Source organism: Oryx dammah, unplaced genomic scaffold (genome assembly GCF_014754425.2).
Source record: "Oryx dammah isolate SB20612 unplaced genomic scaffold, SCBI_Odam_1.1 HiC_scaffold_26, whole genome shotgun sequence".
In the NCBI taxonomy this organism is placed as follows: Eukaryota; Metazoa; Chordata; class Mammalia; order Artiodactyla; family Bovidae; genus Oryx; species Oryx dammah.
This window is the reverse complement of record NW_024070210.1, coordinates 4,741,726-4,767,437: the sequence shown is the minus strand read 5'-3', so window position 1 is coordinate 4,767,437 and position 25,712 is coordinate 4,741,726.

The window sequence follows — 25,712 nt, the reverse complement described above, 5'->3', positions numbered from 1 at the left end:
TTAACAAATATGCTAATGTCTGGGAGAAGAGATAAGAGGTCAAAGAAACAGCATACCAGGGTCCTTGAGGTGAAGGTATGTCCGATGTATTATGAAAAGTGAGTAACTCAGTCATGTCCGACTCTTTGCAACCCCATGGACTATAGAGTCCATAAAATTCTCCAGGCCAGAATACTGGAGTGGGTAGCCTTTCCCTTCTCCAGGGGATCTTCCCAACCCAGGGATCAAACCCAGGTCTCTCACACTGCAGGTGATTTCTTTACCATCTGAGCCACAAGGGAAGCTCAAGAATACTGTAGCAGGTAGCCTCTCCCTTCTGCAGTGGATCTTCCCAACCCTGGAATCAAATTGGGGTCTCCCACATTGCAGGCAGATTCTTCACCAAGTGAGCTATCAGGGAAGCCAGTGTGTTGTAGGAACAGCAAAGTCAACCTGTTTTGACTCAAGTGACTGAGATGATGAGGTCAGAAACGTAATGAAGCCACACAACATTTGAGAAAATGGATCCTTGTAAGGACTTGGGCTTTGAAAACTTATGAGGAGAGATATAATATGCTCTCACTTACATTTAGGAATTACTGGGCTGCATCATTGAGAAAAGACTATGGAAAGGGGGCAATAAATAAGAATAGAAATCTGTTTGGAGGCTATTGCAATAGTACAAAGGAGTGGTAATAATGATTTAAAACATACAGGTAAATGCAGGGGTCAATGGGGATTATTAGTCAGAGCCTGGACATATTCTGAAGGTAGAGTGGACAGCGTTTCCTAATCAATTGGAACGATCTGTGCAGAAAACAGAAAAATCAAACAGGAATCTGGTATTTTTGATCTAAGCAACTGAAAGAATTGAGTTGCTTGTTACTGAGATGCGGGAAATGGAAAGGAACCAGGGCTACAGGGAGCGAAGGAGATCAGAAGTTCAATTTGGGGCATATTACATCTGAAATATCTGTTAGACCTCTAGTGGGTGTGTCGAATAGGCAGATAGCTACGCAAGTCTGAAATTCAAGGGAAAAAGGATGAGCTTGTTAGGATTTAAGGCGATGAGGTCAGGTGAGTGTAGACACGAAAGGAAAGAGACACGACTGAGTGCTGGAGCACTCCATGCTGTCGAGGTCTAGAAGGGGAAAAAGAAATCAGAAATAAAAAAGCAGGAGGAAGTCTAGGAGCATATGCGGTCCTGGGAGCTAAGGAAGTATTTGAGGAGGAAAAAGCAATCAGTCTTATTGCATGCTGCTTATAGGTGGAGCAAGGGAAGAACTGAAGATGGCTTCATAATGAACAGGTCAACTCTGTGATCTGAAGGTTACCAGGGATTTTGAAAAGAGCAATTCCAGTGCAAAAACCTGATTGAAGTGAATTCAAGAGAAAATGGGAGGAAATACATTGAAGAGAGTGAGTATATATAAAACTTTCAGGAGTTTGCTGAAAAGGAAAAGAGATAGTGGAGTAAAAAACTAGAATCACCAGTCCAGGTTCGATGCATGATACCGAATGCTTGGGGTGGTGCACTGGGACAACCCAGAGGGATGGTACAGGGAGGGAGGAGGAAGGGGGGTTCAGGATGGGGAACACGTGTATACCTCTGGTGGGTTCATGTTGATGTATGGCAAAACCAATACAATATTGTAAAGTAATTAGCCTCCAATTAAAATAAATAAATTTATATATTAAAAAAACTGGATGCAGGAGTGTGGTTAAGACAGAAACATTTTAAGATGGGATTAGCAGCCGTTCTTAGCAGCACACATGGGAGTGTGCTGTTTAGAGAGAAAGAAAAGAGAAAATTTGGTAGCAAGGCCACGAGAGAAGTTCTAGGCAGAGTGTTTAAATGGGGCAGAAAGTATACTGTCCAGGCAGTAAGCCAGTGTTCTTAGAAGCAAACAGTAGGACCTACTCTTGCCTGCCTGCCTGCAAGCTCAGGTGTGTTCCACTCTTTACGACCCCATGGACTATGGCCCACAGCTCCTCTGTCCATGGGATTTCTCAGGCAAGGATCCTGGAACGGGTTGCCAATTCCTTCTGCACATGATCTTCATGACCTCGAGATCGAACCCACATCTCCTGCCATCAACAGGCAGATTCTTTACAACTGAGCTACCTGGGAAGCCTCAGAACACACTCTACTTTAAGACAAAAGGGATTTACATGAAATATGAGGACACACAGAATCTCTAGTCAGTACAGCAGAAACAATGCCCAAATTATAATGTGGGACTCCCACGTTAGAGACCCCACTGCGCCTGCCCCACCACTGTGCTGGGACCTGGAGGGGATGGCTGGAACGCGGACCATTGTCGCCCACAAGCAGTCTACCGCTACCACCACCCTTGTTAGAGGGGACTCTGCTCCATTGTTTGAAGAACAGTCTAATTGGGTGAATTTCTGTCACATCTGGGTCCAGATAGCTGGAGAGGACATGAGAGAAATGCTTTTGGTTTCTAACTTGAAGAGGTTTGGATTACTTAAATGTGTAAATTTCCCCAAACATAGAAAGGTTGCTCAGATGTATCAAGTGGTCAAGAAGGCATGACAGATAACCTGTTCTAATGTGCTTCTAATATTTCGAGGCTTAAAAATTCCTTAGATTTTTGAATAAGACAAAGAAAAGTTGAAGATGTATTTCCCTAAAATGTCCACATTCATCCAAATGCATTGGAGATCTCATCATTAGAGATCTTTATTTTATTTTATTTGTGAAGCCAATGATTTGTCCTTCCTACCCCTCAATTTACATATATGCATTACATATATATTATACATATATACACAGATTTCATATCTATATCTCTCTGTACATACATATATAGACACACATACATACATGCATGTATGTATGTGTGTATATATATATATTCTTATCCTCATATGGTACGAAATAGAATCTGTGCTCACACATGGATGAGTAACAGTGACCTTAGTAAAGTTACATCCTGTCATTCTACATTGAGGGATTTAGTCAATTTCGGTTCAATCTGCCGGTGCCAGGGACACAAGGGATGTGTGTTTGACCCCTGGGTCAGGAAGCTCCCCTGGAAGAGGAAATGACAATTCATTCTTGTATTCTTGCCTGGAGAATTCCATAGTCAGAGGAGACTGGTGGACTACACTTCTCGAGGCAGCAAAGAGCCAGGCATGACTGAGCACACACAAGCACACATGTTAACATACTTTCACATTCAGTGTCTGTGCTTGTTTGGCTACTTTATCTCTGAATGATGATTCCTATTCTAGAGCAATTGGAAGAATCTGGAGTCATAAGAGATGGCTTGCAAAAACAAATATATATTAAAAAGAAAATTTTCAATCCTACATGCAACCTAAGCAATACTAAATATCGCATTATTTTACTCAGCAATCCCTCAACATGAAACTCCTTATTTCAACTTTATTTCTATTTAAAGTCTTCACACCAGCAACTGAATTAATGTCTCTGCATAACAGAATGTTTCTCTTTGGGATAATAAAACCTTAGGTTTTATGTATCCAAACTTTTAAAGAACCATCTTTTATTTTTTACTCCTAATCTAGAATAAAACTCTAATTGGAATAAAAGTGTACTTTTTGCTAATTTTTTGGTGATACTAAACATGATTTGAGCGGGGGGATTTAAACAGATTCTCAAAATTTTGGGGTCACTTCACTGTATATTTCTGGGTTCTGAGATCACTGTTAGTGACTTTCTGTGGACAAATTCCACAGTGTGGAAGTGTGCTTCCAATAGCTTCAGCTAACTCAAACATTTCTGCACAGAAACAGTTGGTCATTTTATGATCAAAGAATCATGTTATCTCTGTAAACCCAGGTCCCATTCCATGCATATATCCTGAGAGTAACCTTGAACTGGATTAGCTACTCTCATATCCAGTGACCACTGATGCAATTTCTATACTTAAAGACAAACCAACAACCACTGTTCCCCTTTCTCTTAGTGTCTTTGAAGTTTATGTAGTAGCTCTGGTTACATCTTAAGCAGGATTAGTGAATTACTCTTGAGTAGCAAAGACCGTCTGTTACTCCTCAAATTAACTATGAGAGAGAAATAGCATAACAGGCACTCAAGTGAGAACTGATCTAGGATGGAAAAATGAGTAATAAAATACAGCGTTTGGGATTTGATACTATATGGAATAGTTTTCTAGTGTCAGTTGATGGAAAAGGGGAATTAAGAAAGAGTAAGAGGAACAGTGATCACTCAAACTCTGAAAATGTTAGAGCCTGCAAAGGTGTGGAGATATTTTTGTTTGCCAGATGTTTCCGTTTCTGTATCAAAGTGATAGAAAGGTCCTTATTATCCTCAATCTTTTCTAATCCCGACTTACACACATGCCCGTGCACACACGCACACACATGTGTGTGCACATGCCAAGTTGCTTCGTGTCCAACTCTTTGCAACCCTATGGACTATAGCCCTCCAGGCTCTTCTGTCCATGAAATTTCCAGGCAAGAAAACGGAGTGGGTGGCCATGCTCTCCTCCAAGGGATCTTCCCAACCCCGGGATCAAACCCATATCCCCCACGTCTCCTATGTTGGCAGCAGGATTCTTTACCACAACTGCCACTGAGGAAGTCCATATATACAACACACACACACACGGTTAGCTACTATTTGGTATAAGAAGTAAACGATTTCTATTAGGTTGCTTTTCTTCGGTCATTTTTTTGCTGTATTTATTTATTAAATATTAAGTCCTATTAGGGGCTTTGTAGGATGTTAGGAATACCAAAATGAAAAAAAAAAAAGTGGCCTTTAGCATCAGAAGTTTCACGTATGAATCATGACTCCTTCGGTTCTTATTTGAGCGAGACTTAATCTATTTGTATCTTCACTTTTTTATCTGAAACATTACGGATAATTATATATTGCCTAGAAAGTAGGCAGAACGTGAAATTAAGTTATGTAAGCAAGGTAACGGATGTAATACAGGCCAAAGAAAAACCTAGCCATGTTTCACTCATCCTATTCTTTGGATGTGAAAATTGTGGATGTGGACCTGTAAAGAAAACATTTAATTACAGTGTGACAAATTCTAATAGAGATGGATGATATGGAAGAGAAGTGCACAAAAGCTAGAATGACCATTTTCCCTGGGAGAAGAATCTTTTGATATATAAAAGTTCATCTTGAGAATGAAGTTTGTTTGAGTTTTTTAATAATTTAGGATTGGCAATATGTTTGTTTAATGAAGGCTCTAAAGTTAAGAAGAAAAATGGTGATCTGAAACACTGAAATATTTTCTAAGTCTCGTGAAAAGGCTGGAGTTGAGAGGAGGCATGCAATAAATAAATAACCAAGCTAAGAACATCTTTGTCCATTCACTCATTCAGTACTTACCTGGCATCTCTCATGGCCAAGCAGGTACAGGAGCTGGGTTCTAGGAGAATGAAGGACATTAATGACCTCTGTTTAAGCAATCAAGTCTGTCTGATGGCCATACATATGCCCCTTAGAGCTTGTAAACTTGCAGGTGAGCACTGGTATATATATATACCACTTGCATAATTTTGCTGCTCATTGAGGTAGAGAAAGACCATCCTACTCCCCACATACTTACACTCACCTGCACACAAAACCAAACTACTAGATTAGAGTTGACAGTGGGTCCCGAACAATGTGCTCAATGGAATAAAACAAAGAAAATGGGCAGATTTGGAGTCTCAGGATGTTTACTCACTCCACTCAGAATGTAATAAATATCCAGGTGACTAGCTAGGATCTCTTGTTAGTTTCTGAGTAACAGTATATTCTATATCCAGAAAATGATCTCAAAACTGATTCTACATACATTGAAGGAAGTTATCCTTGTAACTCAGATATTAAAGCATCTTCCTGCAATTCAGGAGACCCAGGTTCAAGCCCTGAGTTGGGAAGATTCTCTGGAGAAGGAAATGGCAACACAATCCAGTATTCTTGCCTGGAGAATTTCATGGACAGAGGAGCCTGGCAGGCTGCAGTCCATGGGGTTGCAAAGAGTGGACACAACTGAGCGACTAACACACACATCTTGGATCAGTCTGAAAATCCCCAAAGCTTGATCCTGAAATAAGATGAGGAGGAAAATCTTGCAGTTTAAGGACACAAATGACGATTCTGCATGATACCCTGGACCAACAGCTCTCTTTGGCCATTGTGAAATCATCTTCTTTTAGCCTATCTCACATTGAGAAAGTGGAGGTTTTATTTGCCTTAGCATCTTATTGCTTGTAATGGCATTAGTGCAGAAGTACATAAGTGCTACAGGATATATATGTGAGATCATAAGTATGGTTAGTCCCTGCAATAAAGGGAATCATCCTAAGATTCAGTTCAGTTCAGTCTCTCAGTCGTGTCTGACTCATCACGAAGCCATGGACTTCAGTACTCCAGGCTTCCCTGTGCATCACCAACTCCTGGTGTTTACGCAAAATCATATCCATTGAGTTGGTGATGCCATCCAACCATCTCATCCTCTGTCACTCCCTTCTCCTCCCACCTTCAATCTTTCCCAGCATCAGGGTCTATTCCAATGAATCAGTTCTTCCCATCAGGTGGCCAAAGTATTGGAGTTTCAGCTTCAGCATCAGTCCTTCCAATGAATATTCAGGACACATTTCTTTTAGGATGAACTGGTTGGATCCCCTTGCAGTCCAAGGGACTCTGAAGAGTCTTCTCCAACACCACAGTTCAAAAGCATCAATTCTTTGGCACTCAGCTTTCTTCACAGTCCAACTCTCACATCCATACATGACTACTGGAAAAACCACAGCCTTGACTGGATGGACTTTTGTTGGCTAAGTAATATCTCTGCTCTTTCAAGGAGCAAGCGTCTTTTAATTTCATGGCTGCAGTCACTATCTGCAGTGATTTTGGAGCCCAGCAAAATAAAGTCAATCTCTGTTTCCATTGTTTCCCCATCTATTTGCCATGAAGTAATGGGACCAGATGCCATGAACTTAGTTTTCTGAATGTTGAGCTTTAAGCCAACTTTTTCACACTCCTCTTTCACTTTCATCAAGAGGCTCTAGACTTCACTTTCTGCCAAAAGGATGGTGTCGTCTGCATACCTGAGTTTATTGACGTTTCTCCTGGCAATCTTGATTTTGGCCTGTGCTTCATCCAGCCAAGCATTTCTCATGATGTATTCTGCATATAAGTAAAATAAGCAGTGTGACAATATAAAGTCTTGATGTACTCCTTTCCTGATTTGGAACCAGTCTGTTGTTCCATGTCCAGTTCTAACTGTTGCTTCCTGATCTGCATACAGATTTCTCAAGAGGCAGGTAAGGTAGTCTGGTATTCCCATCTCTTTCAGAATTTTCCACAGTCTGTTGTGATCCACACAGTCAAAGGTTTGGCATAGTCAATAAAGCAGAAATAGATGTTCTTCTGGAATTTTCTTGCTTTCTCAATGATCCAACGGATGTTGGCAATTTGATCTCTGGTTCCCCTGCCTTTACTAAATCCAGCTTGAACATCTGGAAATTCACAGTTCACATAATGTTGAAGCCTGTTTTGGAGAATTTGGGGCATTACTTTACTAGTGTGTAAGATGAGTGCAATTGTGTGGTAGTTTGAGCATTCTTTGGCATTGCCTTTCTTTGGGATTGGAATGAAAACTGACCTTTTCCAGTCTTGGGGCCTCTGCTGAGTTTTCCAAATTTGCTGGCATATTGAGTGCAGCACTTCACAGCATCATCTCTCAGGATTTGAAATAGCTCGACTGGAATTTCTAAGATTAAAGGAGATTATTGAATTAGGAAAGGAAGGATAGAAAAAGAGAATCTTACATGAACTAACTTTCAAGAGTCTTTTTGTAGTAAAAGAAAATCAAATTATTTAATAAGAAGCATTACTCAGTATACAAGTTTGTCCCCAAGCCCAGTGTTGTCCAATAGAACCTTCTGCAATGGTTGTATATCTGTGCTACCCGACACAGTAAGACACTAGCCACATACAACTACTGAACACTTTAAATGTGGTTAGTGTGATGGTGTAATTGATCTTTAATTTCCTTTAATTTTAATCAATTCAAATATAAATGGCTACAGGTAGCCAATGTCTACCATTGAATAGCACCAACCTAGATTTTACAAAGGTTTGTCATGGTGGCTCAGATGGTAAAGAGTCTGAAAGCAATGCGGGAGACCGGGGATCAATCCCTGTGTCTGTAAGATCCCCTGGAGAAGGAAATGGCAACCTCCTCCAGTGTTCTTGCCTGGAAAATCCCACAGATGGAGGAGACTGGCAGGCTACAGTCTATGGGGTCACATGACTGAGAGACTAACACTTTCCCTTGGGCTTCCCTTGTGGCTCAGCTGATAAAGAATCCACCTGCAATGCAGGAGACCTGGGTTCAGTCCCTGGGTTGGAAAGATCCCCTGGAGAAGGGAAAGGCTACCCACTCTAGTATTCTGGCCTGGAGAATTCCATGGACTGTAGAGTCCTTGAGATTGCAAAGAGGAGGACACAACTGATGACTTTCACTTTCAAATGTCATAAAGAGGTGAGCAAAGTTAGAGCATGGGATCATTTTGACTGGAATGCTTCCAGCCCTGTTCTCTCAGTAAGAATTGAGAAATCAATAAAGAAAATATATTGAGGGGAATATGGGATGGGGGTGTGAGGGAGGTTCAAGAGGGGGGAGGTGTATATCTATGCATATAGATGATTCACTTTGTTGTACAGCAGAAATGAATACAACATTGTAAAGCAATTACACTATGAAAATAAAAGAACATATCTTGTAGTTAATGAACACAGTCCTAAAGCAACAATGTAGCTGCCTTGCAGGGGCTCTTAGGGCCCAGACCTCAATATCATTTGGCCGAATAGAGAAATCATTATCCTTTGGTTCTAAATGAAAGCTACTCAGCTTGAATCTATATTTTAAGCTTCTTTTATGGAGAAAGTTTAGATATAGAACTTGTAGCAGCCAAAGAATAAGACTGAAATGAGACTGGTAGGTAAGTATTATACAAATGCTAAGTGTTATGTAGTGATGATTATTTGTTAGAACACTGTTTAAGTAAAGTTTCATTTATTTTACCCTTGTTTCTGGATTCCCACTGAGTCTCATAGTTTGTATTTTAACAAACAGCATATGGCCATGTCCTCTGCCTTTTTAGGCAACCATGGGGTTTTTTTCCATGCTGTTTATTTGGGGCTTTATTGATACTTTTACTATTACAAATAAAAATCTGCACATTTCATTTTTAGTTGTTTTTTTTTTTTTTCAGTGTGGGTTAGCCTCATTCATCCTCTGCTGCCCTTTTGAAGTATTTTTGTGTTTAAGTCAACTCTCATATGAATGAAGCTTAAGTTAAATTAGGAAGCATTGGTAAAAATTAATGTAAAAAAATACACGCCACTGAAGTGTAAGCTCTTAACTGATATATAATTAACACTTTACCTGATGTGTATTTTTTGAATGAAGATGAATTAATTTTTGGTACGTCTTGTTTTGACATATTCTTCAAAAGCGTTGTTGTTGCTGCTAAGTCACTTCAGTCGTGTCCGACTCTTTGCGACCCTATGGACAGCAGCCCACCAGGCTCCTCCATCCACAGGATTCTCTAGGCAAGAATACTAGAGTGGGTTGCCATTTCCTTCTCAAAAGCTTTGGAAGGAAGTTTTTCCTAGCCATTCAATAACCTATGTAGTGGGACAGAGAGGAGCATGCTGATGTTTTTTTTTTTTTTTTGATAGACCCAGAAGACAGTCGCACAGTTTCAGATGGGTCTACTACCTGAAATTCATTAAGCTCAGACCCATTCATCCTTAAATTTCTCTTGATCACTGTCTGTTTGAAGTGTTATGCTATTCTTTCGATCACTTCCGATCTCCATGAAAATAAGAGGTCAGGAATGACTTCTTATCCATGCTTTGATGAAACGGTACTGGGAACAAGTGCACCAATGCATCGTACAGACACGCAGTGAGCTCCTGTTTGATTCATGGAAGAACATCATCTATGTAATACAAAGGGGACTGTAGGCTACTCAGTAATGGCTGGTTAGCGTAAACTGCTCTTCTGAGAGGATGTCAACCAGCCCTGGACTAACAGTCACCAACAAATGAGGATTCTGTAAAGGAACCGAGGTCTGAAGAGGGCAATTCCTTTGAGTAAAGGAACTAGCACTTATACCTAGGCTGTGGCTCCAACAGCAAATTTCAGTGCATTATGGCTGTCCTTGAAAGATAGATCAGAAGCATCAGTGGCAATTAATGGCAACAATGGGATTATTTGCCAACTTATGCTTCTCCCAATTCCTCTACAGATTTATGATACAAATACAATCATTTTTCCCTTTCTATATGTATTGCTCCATTGGGAATTCACAACTGATGCCATCAGATGGGTGCTTGCAAGAGGAATTTGAAAATATTCACCTATACCTCACAGGATCTGAAGTTAGTGAAAGTTGTTCTCCAAGTTAAAATAGGAACTGAAGTCATGCCATATAGATTCATCTGTTGAGATTTTGGTGAAACATGATGCATTTGCTTTAAAAAGTCAGTGGATACTGAAAAATAAGGATAACAATGATGAAGTTAAAGTTTCAAGATGCTAGAAGTACCTAGACTAATAAAATTATATATCTTGGCATCCGGTTTCAAGTTTACAGATGAAATTAGTAAGGACAATGAAGCTGGGAAATTATATAGCATCCTCCATTATATTACAGGATGTCAGTGAAGTGGTGTGTTAATAATACTCTAGAGCTATTCCAGCCTTCAGGTTTAACCACATGCTAACTCTTTGGGGCACTGGGCATGACTTAATTTATAGAACTGTGTCCAAAAGGGGCTTATAAGAAGAATATCTATTTCATGCGTTTAATGAAATTATTAAATGAGTTAATACTTTAAAATACTTCTAAAAGTCTCAATATATAGAATAACACTCAATATTTGCTATTAATATTAGAAACATATCTGTTAGGCAGTTAGAGTAGGAAAAAGGAGTCCAGAATGGCGGTGGCTAAAAGACAAGGAAGGGAAAAGCCTGTGAAGATAGAACAAAGGAAGGCCAGACGACTGGGGTGAGGACCCCAGGTGAAACAAGCAGCATCCCTGGCTGGCCCGGTACATAGGGCGGGCCCAGGGAGGAGGAAAACACAGAAGAGGAGCCTCTCTTGGGGTCGGCATGCCCTCGTGCCTCAAGGGTGCATTTGCCTTTACATTCTAAATAAACCTGAGCTGTAACATAGAGCTTTCACACTGGTTCGCCTGAGGGCTATAACACTGGTCCATCACTTCAATTTTTTTTGTTGTTGCAGTGAGACAGAACCAAGGAAGTTACAAACTCCCTTGACATAACTATATAAAGTCAAGACAGATCCTACTTAGCACTGGTTCCAGAGATTAATAAAGATATGTAGAAAATAAACACACAGACTGTGTTTTACCAATTCCCTGATCACCTCAGAATGCTTTTGGGTTCTTCATATAAATGTTGTTTATACCTTCTTGAGGGGGGTTCCCTGGTGGCTCAGAAGGTAAAGAAGATGCCTGCAATGCAGGAGACCCGAATTTGATTTTGGGGTCAGGAAGATCCCCTGGAGAAGGGAATGGCTACCATTCCAGTATTCTTGCCTGGACCATGGACACAGGAGCCCGATGGGCTATAGTCCACAGGGTCGCAAAGAGTTGGACATAACTGAGTGACAAACACTATATCTTTTTAAAATCATTCCAAAAGATGACATGTTCCTTTTTTTCTTAAATCCCTCATTTGATTCTATGATTATCTTGAAATTTATGGAGTTTTTACTAAGTATTAGTCTTTTCACTCCAGTACTCTTGCCTGGAAAATCCCATGGAAGGAGGAGCCTGGTAGGCTTCAGTCCATGGGGTCACTAAGACTCAGACACGACTAAGCGACTTCACTTTCACTTTTCACTTTCATGCGTTGGAGAAGGAAATGGCAACCCACTTCAGTGTTCTTGCCTGGAGAATCCCAGGGATGGGGGAGCCTGGTGGGCTGCCGTCTATGGGATTGCACAGAGCCAGACACAACTGAAGCGACTTAGCAGCAGCAGCAGTCTTTTCACAGCTACGGAGCCTCAGTCAACAACCTAGATTTCGCACTATCCTTCTAGACAGTAAAGCACTTCATGTCAGAAAGCTATGAGTTGAATTCACATGATCTTCTTTGTTGAATTTGCTTTTGTCCCCACCGATTATACAAGAATGGACATATGTTCTCTAATTTGATTTATTAAAGAATAATTTTTGAAAGAAGGCTCTCAACGTCAGATGCACACAGGCATGAAAATAGCAAAGATTTTTCTTTTTCTTTTTTTTTTTTAGTCTTCTTTTCATTGCATTCAGAAAGCAGAAGACTCAGGAGGTGCTGGTGGTGAGGCAGAAGGCAGTCATCTAAGGCAATGAATGCACCATACAGTTTTCAGCTTAGAAAAGCTATTTTTAAAGACTTTGTAGAAGGAAACTTCATTTGCAGAAAATCAAGAAAATTTCATAGCTTTCACTCTGTGTTCTGTCATTTGAATACAAATGAGATCAATGGAAATATTCTTGTCTTAGCTAGAAAATTTCAGATCAAGCACAGTAACAGTCTGAAGTCCTGGAGTGACAATTGGGAGGAAGGGTTACAGGCTAAGTAACTGTGCTGAGAAGAGTAGTGTGGGAAAGAGAGGACAGTCAACATCTTCTGTGGCTTTCAGATATCAATGCTGATATATCGGAGACATGGCAATGTTTCACAAGTGGAGAAAGTGAAGATAAGAAATATGAATGCTTTGCCTAAAGTCTCAGTGCTACTTTATCAATAGAAATGTAACTAAATCATTTTGATTCATTGACTTAAATATTATCTTTCATCAAATTTGCACTTCATTATTTTCAAAATTATTGCTATCTTTCTATACCAAGAATTTTGCATTCTTTTTATGCATACCTCAGGTACAAGCAGACTATTTTCTAGTACCATTTTTCAGAAACTATAATTTATTTTCTAAATATTTTCCCACTTTCTACATGACTACTTGTGTGTAGATTTCTTTTATCTTGTATCTGTCAAAATTCTAGAGATACCACTTTATGGATTCGTAGTCTTTGTTCTTCTGAATGTGATTCCTTCATAGGTATTATGTTTTACTGACTGATACTTAAAAAATATTTTTTTCCCATTAAAATTGAAAAGGATCTTCAGGTTATAGATTGATGTTGTTACCAGTGCAGTAACCCTGATGCTGGGAAAGACTGAAGGTGGAAGGAGAAGGGGACGACAGAGGATGAGATGGTTGGATGGCATCTCTGACTCAATGGACATGAGTCTGAGTAAGCTCCAGGACTTGGCGATGGACAGGGAAGCCTGGCGTGCTGCATTCCATGGGGTTGCAAAGAGTTGGACATGACTGAGCGACAAATGAACTGAACTGAACTGAACTTTTAATGATGTTCTTTTATTTATTTATTTTTTAAATCTGGACACAGTCTTTTCACTAGCTCAGGAAAAAAAAATATAGTTCAATTACAGTTTTGCATAACGCTTCTCTTCCAATTGTCTTTCTTAACTGATGTATTATGATGTTTATACTTATTTAATCCCTTATATCCTCTCAAATTTTCGTCAGTTTCTTTTAGTAAATCATTTTTAGTGATAAGTTTTTCACAGAAATATTCTTTGGTGGAAATATCAGGGCACTATTTATGATTCCTTTCTGCTCATTATCATTTCAAAGACCTAGTACAGCCTTGTTTTCTGTTTACTCTTCCCTGAATGGTAGGTGGTATGCTCAGCGTTTGACTGATGTTCAACGTAGGTTGATGGAGTGTCCTTAATCTTAATATTTATGTGAAAACCAGGTGCTTTATCATCTTCATATTCTAATAGTCATCTATTCAGGTTAGTTATCTGATGAATCTTCTCCAGTTTGATTTTTGCAGTCTTCTAACATTTCCTTTTAGGCAAGTATAGATATCCTGTTTCACTGAGTTAAACAAGGCTGTGGTCCATGTGATCAGATTGGCTAGTTTTCTGTGATTGTGGTTTTAGTCTCTCTGCCCTCTGATGCCCTCTCTCAGCACCTACTGTCTTACTGGGGTTTCTCTTACCTTGGACGGGGTATCAAGTGCAGCCACTGTTCCTTACCTTGGATATGGGGTATCTACTCGCCACCACCGCTGACCTTGGACGTAGAGTATCTTCTCTCTGCCACTTGCCACTCCAGCACTGCACAGCTCAGTGAACTAAGGGAATGAACTAACTCAATGGAACTAAGCCATGCCGTGTAGGACCACCCAAGACAGACGGGTCATAGTGGAGAGTTCTGATGAAACGTTCACTGGAGAAGGGAATGGCAAACCGCTTCAGTATTCTTGCCTTGAGAACCCCATGAACAGTATGAAAAGACAAAAAGATAGGACACTGAAAGATTAACTCCCCAAGTCGGTAGGTGCCCAATAGGCTACTGGAGGTCAGTGGAGAAATAATTCCAGAAAGAATGAAGGGATGGAGCCAAAGCAAAAACAACACCCAGTTGTGGATGAGACTGGTGATAGAATCAAATACAATGCTGTAAATAGCAATATTGCATAGGAACCTGGAGTGTTAGGTCCATTGAATCAAGGCAAATTGGAAGTGATCAAACAGGAGATGGCAAGACTGAACTCGACATTCTAGGAATTGGAGAACTAAAATGGACTGGAATGGGTGAATTTAACTCAGATAACCATTACATCTACTACTGTGGACAGGAACCCCTTAGATGAAATGGAGTAGCCTTCATAGTCAACAAAAGAGTCCGAAATGTGGTACTTGGATGCAAGCTCAAAAATAACAGAATGGTCTCTGTTCGTCTCCAAGGCGAACCATTCAATATTAAGTCTATGCCCATACTAATAATGCTGAAGAAGCTAAAGTTGAACAGTTCTATGAAGACCTACAAGACCTTTTAGAACTAACACCCAAAAAAGATGCCCTTTTCATTATAGGGGACTGGAATGCAAAAGTAGGAAGTCAAGAAACACCTGGAGTAACAGGCAATTTGGCCTTCGAGTACAGAATGAAGCAGGGCAAAGGATAATAAAGTTTTGTCAAGAGAATGCACTGGTCATAGCAAACACCCTCTTCCAACAACACAAGAGAAAACTCCGCAAGTGGACATCACCAGATGGTCAACACTGAAATCAGATTGATTATATTCTTTGCAGCCAAAGATGGAGAAACTCTATTCAGTCAGCAAAAACAAGACTGGGAGCTGACTGTGGCTCAGATCATGAACTCCTTATTGCCTAATTCAGACTTAAATTGAAGAAAGTGGGGAAAACCACTAGACCATTCAGGTATGACCTAAATCAAATCCCTTATGATTATACAGTGGAAGTGAGAAATAGATTTAAGGGACTAGATCTGATAGACAGAATGCCTGATGAACTATGGACAGAGGTTCGTGACATTGTACAGGAGATAAGAATCAAGACCATCTCCGAAAAAAGAAATGCCAAAAAGCAAAATGGCTGTCTGTGGAGGCTTTACAAATAGCTGTGAAAAGAAGAGAAGCAAAAAAGCAATGGAGAAAAGGTGAGATATACCCATTTGAATGCTGAGTTCCAAAGAACAGCATGGAGAGATTAAAAACAAACAAACAAACCAACCTTCCCCAGTGATCGGTGCAAAGAAACAGAGGAAAATAATAGAATGGGAAAGACTATAGATCTCTTCAAGAAAATTAGAGATACCAAGGGAACATTTCATGAAAAGATGGGTTCAATAAAGAACAGAAAAGGTATGGACCTAACAGAAGCAGAGGATATTAAGAAGAGGTGGCAAGAATACACAGAACTGTACAAAAAAACATCGTCACTACCCAGATAATCAGGATGGTGTGCTCACTCACCTAGAGCCAGACTTCCTGGAATGCGAAGTCAAGTGAGCCTGAGGAAGCATCACTAGGAATAAAGCTAGTGAAGGTGATGGAATTCCAGTTGAGCTGTTTCAAATCCTAAAAGATGATGCTGTGAAAGTGCTATACTCAATATGCCAGCAAATTTGGAAACCTCAGCAGTGGCCACAGGACTGGAAAAGGGCAGTTTCCCTTCCAATCCCAAAGAAAAGCAATGCCAAAGAATGCTCAAACTACCGCACAATTGCACTTATCTCACACGTTAGCAAAACAAGACTCAAAATTCTCCAAGCCAGGCTTTAATAGTAGATCATCCGTGAACTTCCAGATGTTCAAGCTGGTTTTAGAAAAGGCAGAGGAACCAGAGATCAAATTGCCAACATCCGCTGGATCATGGAAAAAGCAAGAGAGTTTCAGAAAAACGTCTATTTCTGCTTTGTTGACTATGCCAAAGCCTTTGCCTGTGTGGATCACAACAGACTGTGGAAAATTCTGAAAGAGATGAGAAGGCAGGCCACCTGACCTGCTTCTTGAGAAATCTGTATGCAGGTCAGGAAGCAACAGTTAGAACTGGACATGGAACAACAGCCTAGTTCCAAATAGGAAAAGGAGTACGTCAAGGCTGTATATTGTCATCCTGCTTATTTAACTTATATGCAGAGTACATCATGAGAAACGCTGGACTGGGTGAAGCACAAGCTGGAATCAAGATTGCTGGGAGAAATATCAATAACCTCAGATATGGAGATGACACCACCCTTATGGCAGAAAGTGAAGAACTAAAAAGCCTCTTGATGAAAGTGAAAGAGGAGAGTGAAAAAAGTTGGCTTAAAAGTCAACATTCAGAAAACTAAGATTATGGCATCTGGTCCCATCACTTCATGGCAAATAGATGGGGAAACAGTGTCAGTCTTGGGCTCCAAAATCACTGCAGATGGTAACTGCAGCCATGAAATTAAGAGACACTTACTTCTTGGAAGGAAAGTTATGACCAACCTAGACAGCATATTAAAAAGCAGAGATATTACTTTGCCTACAGAGGTCCATCTGGTCAAGGCTATGGTTTTTCTAGTAGTCATGTATGGATGTGAGAGTTGGACTGTAAAGAAAGCTGACTGCTGAAGAATTCGTGCTTTTGAACTGTGGTGTTGGAGAAGACTCTTGAGAATCCCTTGGACTGCAAGGAGATCCATTCAGTCCATCCTAAAGGAGATCAGTCCTGGGTGTTCATTGGAAGGACTGATATTAGGAAACATCAGGAGACTGAAGCTGAAACTCCAATACTTTGGCCACCTGATCCAAAGAAACAACTCATTTGAAAAGACCCTGATGCTGGGAAAGATTAAAGGTCGGAGGAGAAGGGGACAACAGAGGATGAGATGGTTGGATGGCATCACCGACTCAATGGACATGAGTTTGTGTAGACTCCAGGAGTTGGTTGTGGACAGGGAAGCCAGGCGTGCTGCAGTCCATGAGGTCACAAAGCATGGGACATGACTGATGAAACTGAAACTGCACTGAAGGTACTCCCTGTCTAACATCAACTCCTTCTGTTGTGCCTTCTCCACCCCTGATTATAGCACTTTATGAGCCCCTTAGCATCATAGGAGGGTGTCCCTACACCCGTCCTTTTCTAAGTCTTGGTCTGGGTTGCATATTAAGTGTTATAACCTGAAGAAAGAAAGAAGGGGGTAACTTAAATTTTACCTCCTCCTCCCCTATTGATTTTGTTATTTAGTGGTTTATGTAATAGAGTCTCATTATGTCTCTTTTATACTTGGGTATTACAATGCTGTGTTATTTATTTCATTCCTCAAAATGTTCTAGCTTTACCTGTTGGGACTTCTTTCTGACAGGATCTTGTATCCCTTTAATGTATTCCCACTGTATTAGTGTTAGTCACTCAGTTGTGTCTGACTTTTTGTGACCCCGTGGACGATAGCCCGCCAAGTTCTTCTGTCCATGGAATTCTCCAGGCAAGAATATTGGAGTGGGTAGCCATTCCCTTCTCCAGGGGATCTTCCTGACACAGGGATCAAACCCTAGTCTCCAGCATTCTTGGTGGATTCTTTACTCTCTGAGCCACCAGGGAAGCCCCAGTATGTTCCCAACCATTTGTTTAATTGTACATTTCTCTATTTTATGGCTCTAATTTTGAAGTTTCCTTTGGTGGTGATTTAGGCACTAAGTCGTGTCCAACTGTTGTGACCCCATGGACTGTAGACTGACGGGCTCCTCTGTCATTGGGATTCTTCAGGCGAGGATGCTGGAGTGGGCTGCCATTTCCTTCTCCAGGGGATCTTCCCACCCAGGAATCAAACCCGGCTCTCCTGCATTGCAAGCAGATTCTTCACCCACTGAGCTATGAGCGAAGCATTCAGTTTCCTTTAGTATGTCATTTTTAATGATAAGTTCTTCAGGGAGAGACTCTTCAGTGAAAATATCAGAACATTATCTGTTATTCCTTTTTGCTATCATTTCTAAGAGCTTTTTCAAAAAGACTATTCTCAAGACTATTTTTGCATATTTCCATCACCAGCCCTGGATTCTGCCATTTCTCCAAGGAGTCCTGGTTCCTTTTATTGGAAAATGTTATTTAGAAACCAAGATACAGGTGGTAGGTATACTCTTTCTTTAAAAGACACATCAGTCAGTTCAGTTCAGCCGCTCAGTCGTGTCTGACTCTTTGCGACCCCATGAGTCGCAGCACGCCAGGCCTCCCTGTCCTTCACCAACTCCCAGAGTTCACCCAGACTCATGTCCATCAAGTCAGTGATGCCATCCAGCCATCTCATCCTCGGTCGTCCCCTTCTCCTCCTGCCCCCAATCCCTCCCAGCATCACAGTCTTTTCCAATGAGTCAACTCTTAGCATGAGGTGGCCAAAGTACTGGAGCTTCAGCTTTAGCATCATTCCTTCCAAAGAAATCCCAGGGTTGATCTCTTGCAGAATGGACTGGTTGGATCTCCTTGCAGTCCAAGGGACCCTCAAGAGTCTTCTCCAACACCACAGTTCAAAAGCATCAATTCTTCGGCACTCATCAATTCTTATTCACAGTCCAACTCTCACATCCATACATGACCACTGGAAAAACCATAGCCTTGACTAGACGGACCTTAGTCAGCAAAGTAACGTCTCTGCTTTCGAATATGCTATCTAGGTTGGTCATAACTTTTCTTCCAAGGAGTAAGTGTCTTTTAATTTCATGGCTGCAGTCACCATCTGCAGTGATTTTGGAGCCAAAAAAAAAAAAAAAAAGTCTGACACTGTTTCCACTGTTTTCCCATCTATTTCCCATGAAGTGATGGGACCGGATGCCATGATCTTCGTTTTCTGAATGTTGAGCTTTAAGCCAACTTTTTCACTCTCCTCTTTCACGTTCATCAAGAGGCTTTTTAGCTCCTCTTCACTTTCTGCCATAAGGGTGGTGTCATCTCCATATCTGAGGTTATTGATATTTCTCCCGGCAATCTTGATTCCAGCTTGTGTTTATTCCAGTCCAGTGTTTCTCCCAGTCCAGTGTTTCTCATGATGTACTCTACATAGAAGTTAAATAAGCAGGGTGACAATACACAGCCTTGACGTACTCCTTTTCCTATTTGGAACCAGTCTGTTGTTCCATGTCCAGTTCTAACTGTTGCTTCCTGACCTGCATACAGATTTCTCAAGAGGCAGGTCAGGTGGTCTGGTATTCCCATCTCTTTCCGAATTGTCCACAGTTTATTGTGATCCACACAAAGACTTTGGCATAGTCAATAAAGCATACATACATACACACAAAATTATGGTGATGAACTGTTGATTACTTTCAAGAATATCTTGAATTCAAGTCACGTCATATGCAGAGTTCAATGTTGTTTTCTGCTAAGCTAGTACTCTTGCCTGGAAAATCCCATGGATGGAGGAGCCTGGTAGGCTGCGGTCAATGGGGTTGCTAAGAGTCGGACACAACTGAGCAACTTCACTTTCGATTTTCACTTTCATGCATTGGAGAAGGAAATGGCAACCCACTCCAGTATTCTTGCCTGGAGAATCCCAGGAATGGGGGAGCCTTGTAGGCTGCTGTCTATGGGGTCACACAGAGTCGGACATGACTGAAGCAACTTAGCAGCAGCAGGAGCAAGCTAGCTAATATTATATCCTCACAGACCAAAAATTATCAAATATATAGCTTTTAGATTAATTTTTCCACCAAAATTTGATATTTTCACTATTTCCTCTAATTCAATTTTGAACATTTCATATTATAAACATTTTCTGAACAAAATAACACATTTAAAATATTTATCCAAACTTAAAGAGATCTTAAACTTCCACTTTAAAAGTTTAAACCAAGGGATGATATAATTTTATTTATCAAGTATATCTCTAAAATATATGTTTCCCTTATTTTGAATAAAATATCAGAAACAGAAGCTTTAAAATGGTAAGAGGTTATTGTTTGTTTCCTTGTTTTTTTTTTTCTTTTAATTTGGCATTTATAGTCTGACAATTATCACAAAAATAAAATAGCGCAGCATCTTGACTATCACTTAAGTCCAATAACAAAATAACTATTGCAATGAAATTAAACGATAAACTATTAGCTCTGTAGAAGAGAAGTGAAGGGGAATCACTAGAGAAGGGTTTCCATGGTGGCTCAGATGGTAGAGAATCTGCCTGCCGTGCAGAAGACCCAGGTTCCAGCCCTGGGTCAGGAAGATGCCCTGGAAAAGGGCATGGCAACCCACTGCAGGATTCTTGCCTGGAGGATCCCATGGACAGAATGGCCTGGGGGACTACATCCCATGGGCTCAAAAAGAGTCCAACACACCGAACAACTAGCACTTTCACTTTCAGTAGAGAAAAAGCAACGTCCATATAAAGTGGGAAAATATATGAAGTGGCGTTCTGAGGAAAACTATTTTGTGTTTGGAATATGAATATATGCACTCAACTCTGAATACAGAGACAGTTGTCTGTAACCTTGGTCCAGTGACTTAACAGATCTGACCTAATGTCTTCATATTGAATACTGAAGAGAACTTCACAGCTCTGCTTACTTTCCAACATTCCTGTGAAATCAAAGAACAAAATGCACATGAGGGCTATTTTTAAACTGCAAAATGCTATGCAAATGTAAATTACTTTTGTTAGTCTTAATGAATATGCATCATGGCACTGTAAATTAGAACTGGAATTCTTGGACTGAAAGAGAAAGTGTAGATAATGAAGTGATTTTAATGGTATGTCCATGAAACTTACAGCTCATTTTTTGTAGTCTTAACAGCCAGGACAGGATAGCATTTTTCCCAGTTAATAAACACTTGAATAAAAGTGAAGAACATTAAAAAAAAAAAAGCAATATTTCTTTCTGTTTTTATTGCAAGTGTCCTCATTCAGCATGACCTATTTTGATGGCCTTCAAACCAACAAGCTTCCCTTTGTATTCTAGCCAATTAGCCTACAGTACTGCAAGATATCTTCTAGAGTCAGTATTACCATGCCATTGACTTGCAATAACTAATGTCTCTTCATTACCATAAAAAAATTCTAAAATTTTCAACGTAACATCAAACTATCCAACTGAGCCTTCCATGTCTATTTTCACTATTTCATCATACAAAAGTTATGCCTCAACTAAAATCAATTACTACTTTTTCATGAATATTCACTACCTTTTCTTTTACTTAAGAATGATAATATTTATCACAAGCTGTGACAAGTGTGTATTTACCTCCTGCTAAATAGCATTGCATTGACAATCTTACATGAAAGAAAAGGAAAGGAAGTTCAAATAAACAGTTTCAAATAACTCACTCTTGTGTTCAGCAGATGAGAACTACTCAGAAGGGACAAAAGACTGTCAGTAATCATTGATAAATTATTGGTTTGGATTTTCAGAGTTATTGGGAATTTAAAGAAAAAACCTTCTGAGTATTGAGAGGAAGTTTTAGAAAATAGAAAATAAGCAGATTTGAAATGACTCTGAAATGATGACAAAAATATATCTCTAAGTCATCTGCATACAACTGAACATTCTCATTCAGAAGGAAAATTGGAATCTGATGGGCAAAATGATTGTGATTATAAATACCTCTTGGTGTTTAATGTTTACATATTCATCCTTTTATTTATTCATTAATTCAAGAATTGTTGTTGAGCACCTACTATGTGCTTGACATTTTCCCATCCCTTAGGAATAGACAGTAAACAGACAAGTTCCAGTTCTCAAAGACCTTTCATCGCAGTTGGGACAGGCCCGCCAAAGCCAGGACACAGAACGACATCCGAGCCCAGGTTGCAGCAGGCGCTCTGAAGACAAATAAAGCAGAGGGTGGTGCTGGAGAGTAGAGGGACGGAGTGGCAGCTCTTTTACTCAGAGAGTTCAAGGAAAAACTCTTCTGGCGAGTGTGTGTCTGAGAGAGACCTGTGTACCTGGAGGAGGGATCCAAGTGCATACCTGGGGAGTCTGGAGGAGGAGAAGTGCCAAAGCCCTGAGGCAAAGGCAGGCTCGCAAAGTTCTGGAACAGTCGCAGGACTCTAGCTGCAGCAGAGTGAGCCAGGGAAAAGAGGCTTAGGCGAGGAGGCTGAAGAGGTGGCTGTGCACACCGTCATCGGAGGCATTAAGGCCAGAAGGTGGACTTCAGATGTTATTCTGGGAAAGGCAGAATGTTAATAATTGGCTGTGAGCAGACAAGTAACAAGATCTGACCTGAGTTTAATCAATCCCTCTGGCTGCTGCTGAGAATAGACCTTGAGAGGCACAAAGAGGAGGCAGTGAGCAGCAAGGGGGACTGAGTCATATTCTGGTAAGAGAAGCTGGGGATAGCTTAGGGCAGTAGCTGCAGAGATGGTGTGGTTCCCTGCTGCCTTTGGGATAAAGCAAACCTCCTTCAACGGGCTTAAAGGTGTGTTCTTTCCTGTGTCCACAACCACATCCACCTGCTCCTCTTGTTTCCATCACTGTCCACGCAACATTTCTCTGTCCAAGCCATCTTTCAGTGCGTGACCTTCATAGGCTACTTTCTGTACAATCAATATTCTTCCTCTCTTTATTCACCTAGTTGATTATTCTCACCTTTTAAAATTCAGTTCTTCAGAAAAGTCCTCTCCAATCTAATACTCTGGCTCAAATTCCCTTAACATAGGCTCTCGTTGTAACTTGTTGTATTTACACTTCAGAGCAGTGAACATAAAGATAGATTTATACCTATTTATGTGATTTAAAAAGATTTCTGACCAACTGTGAGTATGCTTAGGGAAGGAACCATATGGTTTCTTTGTTCACCTTTAACTTGTTCAATACTTAATATTTTTGGTGCTTTTATTTGCTTAGAAAGAGGAAATAAACTTCAAGTAGATAACTGAACCAAAGTCTCACGCAAAGAGAAGTTGCGTTTGGCATGAGAATACATGGATTAATGTCAGTTTTTCATGTCAAAACTGAAGAGCTTTGGTTTCTTCATGTATAAAATTAAGAACTTTGGGGCTGACTGGGCCAACAGACTGTTTTCTGAGGCTCTAAGATTTAAGACAAATAAGTAGTATTACAGATAAATTTCATTTTCTCCTTTGGTTACAGCATGGTATTTGCATAACTCTAAGAAATTGAATAAATGCAATTAGATTTTTGTTTTTAAATTAGTCTAAAAATTAGTCTAAAAATATAAGTATGCACAGTAAAAGTAGAAGAGGTTACCAATTACAAAGGACATGAACTTGTAGCAAACAAACTACTCAGGAAAGCTCAAGAGAAGATGACTCTCCTGAAAATGTTGCTGGCTCTACGCGCAGGCTGAGGAGACTGGCGCCTCTGTGTGGTGACTTGAGGGATGTACACCGAGGAAGCAGGATTTAGGGACCCCAAAACAGTTCTTATTGAATGGAACCAGAAGAATATATGCACCTTAGATGGATTTATCAATAGCTGTCTCATATTAGAGACTAGTACACTCCCCTAATGACCTAATCAGTACCCAGGAAAGAGATCAGGTTACCGGCTTCTTATCTACCCACTTCTAGAGTAGAAGTGTCCACTTACAAATGTCCCCGTGAAGGCAATTTCTATGCCTTTGAACAGAGTTAGAGTGGTTCAGTCGGTTAAGAATCCACCTTATTGCAGGAGACCCGGGTTCAATCCTTGGGTCAGGAAGATTCCCTGAAGAAGGAAATGGAAGCCCTCTCTTGCATTCTTGAGAAATTCCATGGACAGAGGAGCATACTAAGAACATATTCCTATATGTTAACATATAGGAATTGCCCTCAAAATATTTGATCAGAGTGAAAGCAAGAAAAGGAAAATGTACACTGTAAATGTTGATCAGATGAACGCACTTGAACTTGCCTGTTGTGTTTATGTGTGTTTGGGAGTTGTTCTTCATTGTTTAGTTGCTAAGTTGTGTCCAACTTGTTTGTGACCCCAAGGACCACAGCCCGCCAGTCTTCCCTGCCCCTGGGATTCTCCAGGGGACAATAGTGGAGTGGGTTGCCATTTCCTTCTTCAAGGGATCTTCTAGACACAGGGATCAAACCTGCATTTCCTGCATTGACAAGTGGATTCCTTACCACTGAGCCACCAGGGAAACCAGGAGAGTTAATACATATTCACTCTGAACAAAATGTTAACAAGTGTCAGAGTAATGAGGGCAATAAGAAGAAAAGTACTTGAGAATGCACACTTTTTTTTTTTTCATTCTCTCCTATTAAGAACAAAATAATTTAACTGATGCATTAATTTATACTCTAACACCATTAGGTGGAAACAAAACACTAGCATAGGTCTTCTTTGGGGTTCCAATGGTAAAGAACCTGCCTGCTGTGTGGAGGACCCAGGTAAGATCCCTGGATCAGGAAGGTCCCCTGGAGAAGGGCATGGCAACCCACTCCAGTATTCTTGTCTGGAGAATGCCATAGACAGAGGAGCCTGGTGGGCTACAGTCCTTGGGGTCAGAAACAGTCGGACAGGACTGAGTGACTAACATTTTATAGGCATGGGAGAAATCTGCATCTTACCAACATCTGTCCTCCCAGGACTACCAGAACTCACTGGAAACACCCATAATGTGATACTATGCTTCCTCATTTTGAGAAGTGATCTGGGAATATGTTTGCAGAAACAAAGACCAGGAAATACACGTGTACAATGTGTCACATTTGCGAACTAAGCTGTATATAGAATATAGGCAAATAATATGCATGAGTTACATTTAAAATGTGATTCTGTGAGCAATCTGTGTGTGTATAAATGGTGGCTACACATCTATTTAAACAAAAGCTAGTGAAAACAAATAGCCACCTATCTGTTCTGCTAGCAGTCTTGAGGAGGCAGATCACAGTCTTACCTTGGGTCATTAGTTGTATCAGGTTTCAAATAAGTCTGTGCAATCATGTGACTTGAATTGGAGTCCTTTTCTCTATTTGCTCCAATATCCAGACTCCCTGACCAGTCACTGTTGGAAATTCAGTAGCATAACCCTTAGAAACAATATATCAGTGACATTATTTATATTCAGAGAAAAAGAATCTTCTTTGAATAATGCATACACTGTTACACCTGCTCTCCATTTCCTTTTTTCTTTCTGTTTCATCACATGATCTTTTTTCAATTCTATCAAATTTCCTGGGAAACAAAACTCAATGAAATTCTCCATCTGGTGGGATAACATCTTGAACCATTAGGAAACAATCTTTAGTTTCTAAGCACATACTATTTATTCTTGTCACTGATAGTTTTATTTTTTTTTAGTAACTGGACCTTTTATTTATTTATTTATTTTTATTTTTTTAATATAAATTTATTTATTTTAATTGGAGATTAATTACTTTACAATATTGGTAGTTTTCTACTGATCATGATAGCATTAACCACAGAACCTTAAT